Raw genomic sequence first — 10,071 nt, forward strand, 5'->3', positions numbered from 1 at the left:
GTGGCTTCCTTCCTCTTCTCTGCAAAATAGCTTCCCTGCCTACATTATGAGAGATGTGAAACCTTTACGAAAACCGCCAAGTCCTGTACCATTGTGAGCTACAAATATGCTGGGGTTGAGGAGGGGAAGAAGGGACCTCCTAAGAGATTTTCCCCCAGCCTCCACAGGCTCTAGGTTGGCCTCCGGGGTGTGGTAGGACGAGAAGCAGATGAGCATTGGTATCTTGGAGGGACTTGGCTGGGGCAGCCATCCCCAAAGTGACCTCTGGGAGGCAGCAGAGGAGGTGCTATGGAAGGATGATACCCTGGAGCTCTCAAGGACCCTCCCAGCCCCAGGGCCTGAGGGAGAAGGAAGGTGAAGGAAGGACCATAGCCACAGTTCTAGCCATTTTATTTAGGGAATTAAGGTGCCAGAGATTCACAGGAACTGCTGAGTCTACTGGTTATTGGTGGTCACCACCACCAGCCTGTCCCCTGTTCCCTTTCCCTTCACCCAGAGCTCAGGCCCCTTTCTTTCAGCCCTGTACTGAAAACAAGATCTTCTCAAGTTTTCCCTCAGCTATTTCCCACCTCAGACTGGGCTTTCTTGACTCCCCAAGATGCACTTTTAAGCCCTTCTTCTTGAGAGCAAGGGCACTGGTGGTTCAGTGGTAGAATTCTTGCCTTCCACGTGGGAGACCCAGGTTCGATTCCTGGTCAGTGCACCTCATGTACAGCCACCCGTCATCTGTCAGTGGAGGCTTATGTAGTGCTATGACACTGACCAGACAACAGCAGAGTTTCCAGACTAAGACAGACTGGAAAGAAAGGCCTGGTGATCCACTTCCAAAAATCAGCCAATGAAAACTCTGTGGATCACAATGATCCAATTCCATTGTGCACAGGGTCGCCATGAGTCAGCTAACAACAACAACTTCTTAAAGGCAAGAGAAGTTGCTTTACTTAAGGCACAGGAAAAAACAAGACGAAAATAATTATTGAGCTCCTACTAAGCGCCAGACACTGTCCCAGCTGGTTCACATATACTAATCTCATTCACTCCACATAATAATCAATTAAAGTGGGTTGGCCCCATTTTACAGGTGAGGAAACTGAGGCACAGAGAAGTTAAATAATCACACAGAGAGGTTAAATAATCACACAGATGGTAAAGTAATAAAGCTGGAATTTGAACCTAGAATTCACTGACTCCAATATCCATTTTCTTTCCCCTGTGCCACTTACCTAAGAATGTAAGGATGTGCAAGGAGACAGATTTCAGAAAGATACAGAATAGTTATAGAACCTAGACATGCAGAGTTGTTTTACTGGTTTCTTCGTCCATTCTGAATCTCTCTCTAACAAGCATCCTGAGTCCAGTTCTTTGTTGAGAGTTGCTTTTCTGGTTCCCCCAATGACTCTCTGCTTACCTCTTATATCCTGGTCTTAGCTCACTCTCACACTCGTGGCAAGTTTATGTTCCTCCAGGTTTTATTCCACTAGCAAAATTACTTTCCTGTCTTCATGCATCATGTGGTATTTGAGGTCCAACCAGGTACCAGGTCCGGGATCAGGGCTGGGGACCATACTGATTCCCATTGAGCAAGCACTCCCTACTGAACAGGATTCATGGATGCTGTATATTAGCATGTTATTGTTGGGTGCCACTCATAGTGACCCCATTTGACACAGTAGAACTGCCCCATAGGGTTTTCTAGGCTGTAATCTTCATGGAAGCAGATCACTAGGTCTTCCTTCTGTGGGGTGGCTGGATGGGTTCAAACCACCAATCTTTCAGTTAGCAGCCAAGCTCTTAACATTTGCACCACCAGGGCTCCTTGTATATAGTACCTTATTTAAAACTCCCAGAATCCTTAGGCGTTAGAGTCCATTTGAAGAAACAAGATCCATGAACTGGGTTCCAGGACCTCCATTGGCTCCTAGAAACTTCTTCTCATGTGCCCCCTCTTCCCTCCCCAGTGTTCCCTGTAGTCTCCTTCTGAGGCAGCTCTTTCTCCATTTACCCTGCCAATGCTGGGGTCTGCAGGACTTCATCTTCAGACCTCCTCTTTTCTCACCTGACATCAGGGCTTGCGAATTTGAATAATCTAGGGGCCTGCAGAAAATCACACAGCAGGCTACAAGTTAAACAATAGTCCCACTTACACTGCATCTAAGCAAAACCTCTGCCTGGCTACAGGCCTTGAACCATCATCACTCGGTCCTACAAAGTGTCCAAACCAAATAGAACACGTTGGTAGTCTGCGCAATGCTCAGAGTTGCCAATTTGTCCAGTTGCTGTTCATATTTATGTTTTCCCCGTACTATTTAATCCATAAGGAGCCCTGCTGGCACCATGGTTAACCACTCAGCTGCTAACCAAAAGGTCGGCAGTTTGAACCCACCAGCTGCTCCACACGAGAAAGACATGGCAGTCTGCTTTAGTAAAGATTTACAGCCTTGGAAACCCTATGGGGCAGTTCTACTCTGTCCTATAGGGTCGCTATGGGTTGGAATCTACAACGGGTTATTTAATCTATCTCAAGTATTTACCTACTTCCAGTGGTTAAGAGCTAGAGCTGCTAACCAAAATGTCAACAGTTCGAATCCACCAGCTGCTCCTTAGAAACTCTGTGGGGCAGTTCTATTCTGTCCTGTGGGGTCGCTATGAATCAGAATCGACTCGATGGCAACAAGTTCTTGCTGATAGGAGTCCCTGGGTGGTGTAAACTGTTAATGCCCTGGGCTGCTAACCAAACAGTTGAAGATTCAAGTCCATCCAGAGGCACCTTGGAAGAAAGGCCTGGCAATCTAGTTCTGAAAAATCAGCCATTGAAAACCTATGAAGCACGGTTCTACTCTGACACACATGGGGTCGCCATGAGTTGTGGTCAATCCTATGGCAACTGGTTTTGATTCCATATTGATAACTTTTGAATTCACTGTCTTCAGCCCAGGTCTCTATCCTGCGCTTCAGATTCTGTGTATGGGAGGGTCTGCTGACAACTCCTGCTGTGCCCCAACCCAACATGGCTAAACCTAAATGCCCCATCCCTCTTTCCTCTACATCCTCCTGCCTGTATTCTCTTTCTCTCTCCCTCCCTCTCTCTTCTTCTCTCTTTCTCTCTCGCTCCCACTCTCTCTTTCTCTCTCCTCTACTCACTCAGTCACCCAGGCCAGAATCTTGAGATCTGTGGGTTGCTTCTTCTTCCTCCACATCTAATGGCCACATCCTGCTGACTGACCATCCAGCCCTCCTCTCCAGCCTTCTTACAGATGCCCTAGTTCATGCTGTCACCCTCATCTCCTGGAATATGACTGTAGCCTCCTACCTAGGTCCCACTCCCCTCCCAACCATCCTTCCCGCCATCACAGCCTGAGTCATTGACCAAAAGTACAAATCTAGGACTACTTCCAGCTTAAAACCTTCCTCTGACTCCTCATAAAAAGACAAACCAACCCATTGCCGTCGAGTTGATTCTGACTCACAGCGACCCTATAGGACACAGTAGAACTGCCCCACAGGGTTTCTGACTCCTCATAGCCTGTAGAAAAAGACTCAAGCTCCTTAACTCAGCTGCCAGGGCCCTCCCAGCCTGGTAGCCAGCCCTGGCCCCCACTTGGCCCTCTGGACACAGTAAACTGTTTATACTTGCCCTGCGCACATCACACTCGAGAGTCTCTAGGCCTGCTGTTCCTTCTGCCTGGAAAAACTTCCGTTCCCACCCACCCACCCAGTTCCCATGTTTGCCTGAGTAATTTCTACCTAGGCCGAAATCATGTATCAGTGCTTTCTCCTCTGGGAAGCCTTCCCTGACATTCTGAGTGTGGACCGAACATCCTTCAGAAGCCCCCACTGTCCTGTACCATGGCACCAATCACAGGATTTTGGCCTTACCTGTTTGCTTGTCAGGAGCCCTACTGACACAGTGGTTAAGCATTCAGCTGTTAACCAAGAGGTCGGCGGTTCAAACTCACCAGCTGCTCCAACGGGCGAAAGATGCGGCAGTCTGCTTCTGTAAAGACTGGAAACCCTATGGGACAGTTCTACTCTGTCCTATAAGTTGGCTATGAGTTGGAATCGACTTGATGGAATTAGGTTTTTTGGTATTTGGTTTCCTTGTCTGTGAGCTGGAGGGCAACCCCATGTGGCAGACACTGGAGTTGCCCATCCAACATCTGTTTCCCCTTTATCTTTGTTGATTGGAAAAAAAAAAAAAATTGCCACTGAGTCAATTTCGACTCATAGTGACCCTATAGGACAGAGTAGCACTGCCCCATAGGGTTTCCAAGGAGCATCTGGTGGTTTCGAACTGCCAACCTTTTGGTTAGCAGCCATAGCGTTTAACCACCACAACACCAGGGTCTCCGTCTTTGTTGACAGAATCCTGATTTTATTTAGACAGCAAAATGCTCAGCCCTCGGGAGGGTGGTAATATTAACAAGCCGGTTGTTGTCAAGCCCACTCCGACTCATGGTGACCCCACGTGTCAGAGTAGAACTGTACTGCATACGGTCGCTGTGGTTGTTGTTTGTTTGATTGATTTTACTGGGGTGGAAATATATGCAGCAAAACTTTTGCCAGTTCAACAATTTCCACATGTACAATTCAGTGACATTAATTACATTCTTCATTTTGTGCAACCATTATCATTATCCTTTTCCAAATTGTTCCACGATCATTAATATAAACTCAATTTCCCCTAAGCCAAAACGTCTCTTTTCTCCCTCCCTCCAACTTATGGGAACCAAGGATAATCTTTGTTTTTTATGTATCTGCTTATTTTCCGCAGAGTTCTCAATGGCCGATTATTCTTAAGCAGATAGCCTGCCCTTTTTTCCCATGCACCTCTGGGTGGACTCAAAACTTCAACCTTTTGGTTAGCAGCCAAGTGTGTTAACTATTTACATACATTGACAATCCTTATATCAACCTGCAAAACATCATTATCACGATTTTACAGATGGGAAAAATGAGGAACAGAGAGGTTAAGTATTTTGCCCAAGCTTATGTAACTAGGAAGTGGTAGAGCCAGGACTTGAACTTGGTCCATTTGGTTCCACAATCTGTGCTCTTAACCAAGATGCTGTACTACCTCTCCCATGAATGGTGCTTCACGACTGGTCTAAGGCAGCCAGGTGTGGCATTCCATTCCCATTTGCCTGTGATTGGTCTAGGAACGGGCATGTGACCCAGGGATGGCCAGTGGGACATAGGAAGAAGTCTGCTGGGCATTTCTGGGAAAGCAATTCTTCCCTGATAAACAGAGAGAGGTGAACGTCCCTGACCTGCCTTCCTCTGTCTTTGGACATTGTCATGTGAGGATGTTGTCAGGGAGCTGGGACAGCCATCTTGCCATCTGGGGGGGACTTCATGGACACACTAAAACTAGCAATGCCAGAAAATGGCAGAGCCTGGGTTCTTGATGACATTACTAAGCTGTTGAACCTGCAAGCTTCTGGAGACCCTACCACTGGACTTCCTTCTTATTTAATGAGATTAAAAATGTCTGCATCGTTTAAGCCACTATTAGGTGAGCATTGTGTTACTTGTAGCCGCTCCAATATACTCCAATGCCTCAACAGTACCCAGTACAAAGAGCACACCCTCCATAAAGGTCTGTTTAATGAATCAAATGCCAAAATAGATCTGAGCATATCTGGGAAAACAGGATTAACTCAAAACACTAGAGTCTCTACATGGTGCAAAGGGTTAATGCACTCAGCGTTTGAGTCCACCCAGAGTGGACTTTCATAAGAAAGGCCCAGCAATCTACTTCCAATAAAATCAGTCACTGAAAACCAAAGCACTACACAAATATGAAGAAAGACTTATTTCCCTGGGCCCCATTGTTCTCACTGAAAAGTGTTTGCTTCAGTTGGATTCTGACTTCTGCGTTGAGTACAAAAAAAGATGAAGTTCCAGGTGCATGGTGCTGCCAGTAGACGTTAAAGGAGAGGAGGCCCCAGGAATCCCTCACAACTGCTCACTGCTGTCCTGGGTGAGTTGACAGAGCCTGCCAAAGGACAGTGAATTCTGTGCAAAGGTTCAGAGCGATACATCTAAACAGAAAATGGAATGGGAAGGGACTCAGCCAGGAGCCAGTCTCTAAAAACAAAGAGAGCTGCAAAGATCTCTCCACTATTGGCCTTTGATCTAAGTCAATAAAATCAGGATGATTCTTTGTTCACTGTGGAGTCCTTAGGGCCACCCAGAGGCCTTCCTCTTTATCCACCACCAGCGACTGGGACAGCCTTGCCCTCCCTATCTTATCATGCACTTAGGTGAGACTACGGGGGTCACTGGCCCCTCACCCAGCATCACTCATACCTAGTGCACCCTGACATTGCAGGCCAGCCCTTGGACAAGTAAAAGCATCCTCTGAGATTTGTCTCTGATCTCCTCTTGCCAGACCTCTTGTCATCCCTGCCCATTCTCTGTGAGGCCCTGTATCCCCTGTTCGCTCCAATTTTCCCCATCAAAAGTCTCTACTCAGAAAAGGCCTAACATCAATCAGTTGCATGTTAGTGTGAATTAAGGCTTCTCAGGGCTATTTGCTAAATAAATCTCATCTTGCATGAGACTGCATTCATCTTGCAAGCTTTGTGGCAGTTCTTAACCATTCTTTTGCACTATTTATCTCTTACACTATTTAACTTTTCACCTGTTTTTTAGTTCCCCAATTAGACTATAAATTCCTCAAAGACAAAGCCCACATCTTCCACCTATACTTAGGATTCAATTATTCCTTCCTTCATTTATTCATTCATTTCTTCAACAAACATCTATTGAGTATATCCTAGGTACTAGGCTCTGTGCCAGGTCTGAGATTTCAAAAATGAATGACACAATTTCTACCTTCAAGATCTTACAGTCTATTTTGAGAGGCAAACTGTAGAAACAGATAATTAGGTCTTGTAAAAATGGCATAGTGGGGGCGCCTGACCTCATCTAACTTCACAAAGGGGAAGGAGAATCAAGACCAACAACCCAAGGCTGATTCCGATGAGGCGGAGGTCGAACACACACCTCCACCCTCCAACCTTTTTACCAATTCTGACACCAGCCTTCCCTCCCATGGCACTCTCTACTTCTATGCTGGGTTCAAAAATGCGTTGCAATAGCCATATAGAACTCAAAGATAATACTCACGATTATGGGGTTTATTAGGAAAGTAGGTTACAATTCAGGATCAGGAACGACTCAGGATACAGTTCTTCAGTCAGGACAGCTTCCCAGCTGTGCCCACAGGCAGGCTTCTCCCTCAGCCAGGCGGCCCCTCAACCTCTTGGGCCTCTTGGGCCTCTTGTGCTGGCCTGGCTGCTGCCCTGCTTGGGCAAGTGTTACAAAGCTCTTTAGCTCCACCATAAGTGCCAGAGGGCACCCCCCTCCACCAGTATGCCTCAGCCTAAAGGCCCTTGGGTCTCTTGCTCCGAGGATCGGCAACCCTAGTTCTGCCGACAAGTGCCTGGAGGCACCCCACTCTGCCAGAAGCATCCTGCCCGAAGGCATTCATCTTTCTCACTCTGGGCTGGGAAGCCCACCACACCATTTCCTGCCGGTCTCCTGGTTCTGCCACTACCAGTTCTCTGCTGAGTTTGCCATTGCTTCTCACCGTCTTATGCCATCTCCACTGTTACAGCTCTCTGTCTCCTGGGTCTAGAAGGTTCTCAGCACAGGGACCCTGGGTCAAAAGGATGCACTCCACTCCCAGCTCTTCTTTCTTAGAGGTAGTGAAGTTCCCCCTTTCCACCTCTAGGATGGCTCATTTTAAGCCTAGCAGGATGGCAAAACTGACCAATCCCCTTATTAGGCTTCAATACACCATATTTGCATGGTCCCACTCCCACAAGGGTGCCATGTACCTTATTTGCATTATTAGCAAGCTGTCCAATCCCCTTGGTGGGCCACAAGCACCTTGTTTGCATAATCCCACTCAATCATTTGGTGGGAGTTTCAAGACCATGGAGAGAAAGGCCATATAAAAGTGATCCATTGCACCACAGGTCTCCTTCAATTAGTTTCCAGGAGACCATCTTCCTTATTGCTTCAACGTTATATTTTCGACACCCATCCCCCACCAGCCCTTGACTTGAGTTAGTCTGAGTGAGTGAGTGAGTCCTTTTCTTGCACTCAAGAGAAACCAATTACAACAAACCCTAGAGCAAGCAATGCTTGAACTGACTCTTAAAGGATCAGTACAAGGGAAAAGAGGGCATGGGGAAGATATTTCCTGCAGTGGGAACAGCACGAGCAATGGCATCAGAGGCCAAGAACAGCTTGTTGTGGGCAATGCCAAACACGTGTGCATTCATTTCTATTTCAGTCCTTCATTGTGGAATGGAAGGCTTTGTCCTTGGTAAAGCAATCCCAAACATCAAAAGGCTGATTGAGGGGGTATTTTGGGACATGCCTAGGGAGGAAAGTCCTTTCCTTAGGCCAGCAACATCACTCTGGGTAGGCAGCTGTCTCCAAAGACCAATGCTCAGGGCCAATCCTGCTGATTCACGGCAGCCCCTTTGATGGCCAGAGATGCACCAGTGAGAGGGAGCAGCCTGACTTAGCCAAAGTCCTGGGAGAGAGGAAAGTGTCTCAAACCAGAGAATGGCCAAGCTGAAAGAGACCCCAAGAGATCACTCCACCTGGCTGAATAATAAGAGTCTCACACCAAGATGGGAGGAATGTGAAGCCGGAACCCAGTCTTCCATTCCCTGAGAAATAACACTTCCCCAGCAATTTGGTGCCTACACATAAAAGGAATACAGAACTCTCAAAGCTTGAGAGTGTAGGAGTTTGGAGAGTGTTAGTATGATGAAAAGCTAGGTTTATCCACTCTTAAACTTCCCAGAAAAGGCTGGCTGTAGCACACAAAGTCATGATCTAAAAAATCCCGAGCATCTAAACAAGGTAATGCTATCCCCCTGTCCCTTGCCAGGGCTCCACTGGGCTGCCAACTAGCCCTTAGTCTTCCAAGCCTGGCTTCTGGGGAGCCCATATCTTGATAAAAGGCCGTAAAAGTCCACTGAATTACACTAAATTAATTGAAGACCTATTATGTATAAAGCCCTGTTACTGGAGAAGTGTGAAGAGCTCAAGTCTTTTTTACTTGGGACCGAGCCCAACCACCCAATGCCAGGGGATCAGATGTGGTTAACAAGGACACAGTTGCCCTGTAAGGACATTTACCCCAAGCTCTGGCTTCCATCCAGTCCAGAGCATTGTCTTCCCATGACCTAAAGTAGCATCCCGCTCACCTCTCATCAGACCTAACTAGCTTTTTGAAAAGTAGTACCCTTTTGCTTATCTCCAGCTTTGAAGATGGCCTCATAAAGGCAGACATGCCCCCTAGAATGAAAGCTCAATGTGGGCATCAGCTTTATCCTGTTCATTGTTGAACTTCCATTACCTAGAACAGTGCCTGGCACAGAGTTGTTGCTCAATAAATGCTTGTTGAATAAGTGAAAGAATTTGTTGATTACTGTCATGGATTGAATTGTGTCCCCCAAAAATATCTGTCCACTTGGCTAGGTCATGATTCCAAGTATTATATGATTGTCTACCATTTTATCATCTGATGTGATTTCCCTATGTGTTGTAAACTCTATCACTATGATGTAATAAGATAGATTAGCGGCAGTTATGTTGATGAGGTCTACAAGATTAGATAGTGTCTTAAGCCAATCTCTTTCGAGATATGGAAGAGAGAAGCAAGCAGAGAGATATGGGAACCTCATACCACCAAGAAAGCAGTGCTGGGAGCAGGGCGGTCTTTTGGACCTGAGGTTCCCGCGTAGAGAAGCTCCCAGACCAAGACTGATGTATCACAAGGACCTTCCTCCAGAGCCAACAGAGAGAGAGAAAGCCTTCCCCTGGAGCTGATGCCTTGAATTTGGACTTGTAACCTCCTAGACTGTGAGAGAATAAATTTCTCTTTGTTAAAAGCCATCCACAGGTATAGAACCTTCTAATGGAGAGGAAGGCAAGGCTATACCAAGTAAGGGTACACTGCTTCAAACTTATAAAGATAAGGGTAAAATTCATGGTAACCACAAAGAAAGTTAACAAACCAACTCTTAAAAATAAAGACGAAAA

General features: G+C 46.6%; 1 non-coding gene across 1 annotated transcript; it reads left to right on the plus strand.

Moving 5' to 3' along the window:
- Positions 1-632: 632 nt before the first annotated feature.
- Positions 633-703, plus strand: TRNAG-UCC (transfer RNA glycine (anticodon UCC)). The gene has a single exon. It is a non-coding gene; the product is annotated as a tRNA-Gly (tRNA).
- Positions 704-10,071: the final 9,368 nt, after the last annotated feature.

Source organism: Trichechus manatus, unplaced genomic scaffold, assembly GCF_000243295.1.
Source record: "Trichechus manatus latirostris isolate Lorelei unplaced genomic scaffold, TriManLat1.0 scaffold00065, whole genome shotgun sequence".
NCBI lineage: Eukaryota > Metazoa > Chordata > Mammalia > Sirenia > Trichechidae > Trichechus > Trichechus manatus.